Source organism: Martes martes, assembly GCF_963455335.1.
Source record: "Martes martes genome assembly, chromosome: 14".
NCBI lineage: Eukaryota > Metazoa > Chordata > Mammalia > Carnivora > Mustelidae > Martes > Martes martes.
In genome coordinates, this window is record NC_137902.1 from 28,049,241 (window position 1) to 28,053,468 (window position 4,228).

The following is a 4,228-nucleotide window of genomic DNA, read 5'->3' on the forward strand; positions in this document are numbered from 1 at the left end:
CCCACACTGGGCTCTCTGCTTGGCAGGGAACCTGCTTCCCCTTCTCTCTCTCTCTCTGCCTGCCTTTCTGCCTACTTGTGATCTCTCTCTCTGTCAAATAAATAAATAAAATCTTTTTAAAAAATTGCCTTATTTCAATAAAGTAGAATACTAAGCAAGTGACAGAACACCCTAGGATGCTGCTATTTGAGTGAAAATAGTGGGGGATGTATATATGTGTCCTTTTTTTTTTTTTAAATCTGTAAGCTATCTCCCAAAGGATTATCATAAGTGTGTAACAGTGATTACATAAAGAAGGAAACCGAAAGAATATAGGAAAAGAAGTGGATTCATTTTCACTTTTCACCCTTTTGTACATTTTCTTATATTTTATACCATGTGTATGTATTACCTACTCAAATCATTGTAAAATAATGTTTAGGGGAAATGCAAAATAAAGTAAATATGGAAAAAGGAAGCTTTTGCTTAAATAGTAGGGATGCTTTTATAATCAGATAGAACCTGGTTCAAGTTCTAACCATGCCACTTGCTAAAAATCTAACCTCAAATTATTTCTTCTTTCTAAATGTCAGTTTTCTTGTTTATACCATATGAACAAAGAGAGCCTACTAGACATGGTTGAAGTGAAGATTAAATGAGATTTCTTTTTTTTTTTTTTTTAAAGAGTTTATTTATTTATTTGACAGAGGGAGAGACAGAGAGCACAAGCAGGTAGAGAGGCAGGCAGAGGCAGAGAGAGAAGCAGGCTCCCTGCTGAGCAAGGAGCCCGATGCGGGGCTCAATCCCAGGACCCTGAGACCATGACCCGAGCCGAAGGCAGCGGCTTAACCCACTGAGCCACCCAGGCGCCCCTAAATGAGATTTCTAAAAAACTAAGTGCAGTGTCAGGTAAATGTGAAGGGCCCAATATAAATTGTGGTTATTGTTACTATTTTGCCATTTAATCCTCAAAACTTTTTGTGAAAAAAGAAGAAAGCCTGTTGTTTTGGTTACCCCACCCCATTTTACAAGTGAGGGAAGTGGGATTTGAGTCAGTAATTTCATATCTCATTTTCTTCCATTCATATCTGGATCCAGAAAGAAAAATATTGTGACATGTAAGCTCCTAATTTGAGGCAGCAATTCCAGTATAGTTTGTTGTCTAGACAAAATGGGTTACAAACCCTAGTTTTTCAAGAATTGATTATTACACATTGACCATAATATTGTTCTTCCCACTGACAACCATCTTATTATTCAGTAAAAGGTAATGTATGAGAGTGTGTGTAAAACAGCCATAACTCTAGACAACCACTCAGGCTAGTTTAAGAGTGCTCAGTCCTATTCAATCCACTATAATTAAGAGTGTTAGGTGGTGGTGGTGGTGATGGCATTTTTTTTTTCTTATAAACCAAGGATAAGTGTGATAGAGTAACATTCCACTCTCCATTTCTTGGTTCCAGGGCACTACTGTATTGCATTACTGTCTTTAGTTTTTTTCAATGGCAAGGAGTTTCCCAATCCAGAGAAGTTTGATCCAGGACACTTTTTGGATAAAAATAGCAGCTTCAGGTAAATAGAATACTTTGTGCCTTTTTTCCATGGCAAATACAAATAAATCCACCCAAGTCATACACATGCACATTCTGGACAGTTTTTAGCTTTGCTGAATTTATGGCATAACTCAGTAATCTACTGGTGATAGCAAAGTCAATCAAATCAAATTGTTATAACTCTCCAAATCTGGATGAAACCATTTAAGTATGTATACCAGTAAGATCAGATAGGTCATCCAGGAACTACTTTCTTGAGTACAATGCAGGTTTTTAAAGAAACCAAAGAAGGGCAATCCAAATCAGGTATCATGTATTACCAGATGACAAAGAAATTTTCTTTTGCCAACTTTTGTTGATCTCCCCTTCGTAACACAGACTTCTAAAACAAAATGTATAAGTTCTTTTCTTTTTTATAAACTATTAATCATTATTAATTTTCTGATTCCTAGAGCCAGGGACCATCAAAAAGACCTTGGCCATTTTATCTTCTTTCTTCCCCTCTGAAATTTAGAGCCCCATATACCCTTGCCTCTGTGCAGGAGCTGGTTGGCTCCCAGTTACTGTTTTCCATAAGTTCATAAAAATAATTTAGGATTGGTCAGTACACATTTTTTTCCTTGTTATCTAATCATTTGATTTGATTTGATTTGTATTTTCAAAAATAACGGTTGATATGTTTTGCTTCTAATTACAATGATAATAGGTGTTTAACATAAAAAGTGGAAAATGAAAAAAAGCAAAATAAATAAATACCCTACAGAGATAATCACTGTCAATATTTTACTGTATATACTAGGTGCTCTCGATCCTTCCCATCACTCTTCTCTCCAACCTCCAGCCAGCCCTACTCTGTGGCACTGTCACCTGAAAGTTGGGTTGAGGCCCAGCAGCAGGAGCAGGAAGAGCCAGAACTGGGAGCTGGATGTGGTCTGGGAATCCATGGCCTAGTGTTAGGGAGGTAGCAAGAAGAAAGTCAACTACTATGATGGTGATACGGAAATTATTATTATGGACAGGATCAGCCCATGAAACCTCAGAATCCTCACGGCTCTGTAACTTGCTGCTAAGTTATGGCTTATATAAAAAAATGGAAATATACAGTCCCCATAAAACCACTGGTGAAGAAATGGCAAAATACCACAGTGATGAATACATCAAATGTTTATATTCAGTAAGACCAGATAACATGGCTGAATATAGTAAGCAGATGCAGAAATTTAGTGTTGAAAATAATTGTCCAGAGTTCAATGGACTAAGTTTTGTCAGCCCTCAGCTGGTGCTTGGGGCTGTGAAGTTAAACCAACAACAAACCAACATGGCTGTTACCTGGGCTGGAGGATTCCATCATACTAAGAAATCAGAAGAATTAGGATTCTTTTGTGTTAATGATATTGTACTTGCCATCCTTGAGTTACTGAATTATCATCAGAGAGTCTTATGTATTATTACTGATATTCATCATGGTGATGGTGCTCAAGAAGCTTTTTATGCAACAGATCGTGTAATGATTATTATTCCATAAATATAGGGAATACTAACCTGGAAGAGGAGACATGAGGGATATTGGTACAGAATAGTCTGTATTCTGCTGTCAACTTCCCAATGAGAGATGGTATAGATGATGAGTCAGGGGAGTTATGTAAGCCTATTATCCTAAAAGTAATGGAGATATATCAACCTAGTGCTGTGGTGTCACAGTGTGGTGCAGACTCATTATTTGGTGATAGACTTGGTTGCTTCAGTCTGACAGTCAAAGGTCATGCCAAATGTGTAGAAGTGGTAAAAACTTTCAATATGCCAGTACTGATGCTTGGGGGAGGTGGATAGACAATCTGTAATGTTGCTCGATATTGGACATATAAGACTACAGTTGCCTTCAATTGTGAGGTTCCCAGTGAATTGCCATATAATGATTACTTTGAGTATTTTGGGCCAGACTGCAAACTGTATATTAGTCCTTCAAACATGACAAGCCAGAACACTATGGAATATATGGAAAAGATAAAACAGCATTTATTTGAAAATTTACACATGTTACCTCATGCACCTGGCATCCAGATGCAAGCTATTCCGGAAGATGCTATTCATGAAGACAGTGGAGATAAAGATGGACAGGAATCAGACAAGAGAATTTCTATTTGAATATCAGATAAAGAGAGAGCTTGTGATGAGGGATTCTCAGATTCTGAGGATGAAGGAAAGGAGGTCATAGAAATGTGACTAACATAAGGAAAGAGCAAAGAAAACTAGAACCAAAGAAGACAAGAAGGAAACTGAGGGCAAAAAAAAAAAAAAAAAAAAAAAGTAGATGTTAAGGAAGAAGGACAAGAGTAGTGAAAAAACAGATACCAAAAGAGCCAAATCAGAACAGCTCAGCAACCTTTGAATTTGAGAGTCTCCCCATTTCAGAAGCCATAAAAAGGAGAGAAAATATTGGGGAGAAAGTTTTTTCCTTTTGAAGGCTCCTGGATTCATTTTACACTAGTTTGGCATGGACTATGTTTATTTTCAAAATGGCTTTTGTTTTTCTTGGCAAATTTTTTTGTGACCTTTCTAATTATAATGAAAAATTTCTCTTCTCCATCATGCTTTATGTATTAGTATTTAAAAATTGATGTTACTTTGTCAAACAATGATCTACTAAAGAAGTAAATGGACATTTTGAGCTGATTTTTCCATGTTTTATAATTTTC

At 36.7% G+C, this 4,228-nt stretch overlaps 1 pseudogene across 1 annotated transcript in view; it reads left to right on the forward strand.

Annotated features, from left to right (window-relative positions):
• The window catches only part of LOC308354992 (histone deacetylase 2-like), a 9,554-nt pseudogene extending 5,326 nt beyond the window's left edge, over positions 1–4,228 (forward strand). The window contains exon 2 of the transcript in view: positions 2,498–4,228. The product of the transcript in view is annotated as a histone deacetylase 2-like (transcript). The remainder of the gene's footprint in view (positions 1–2,497) is intronic.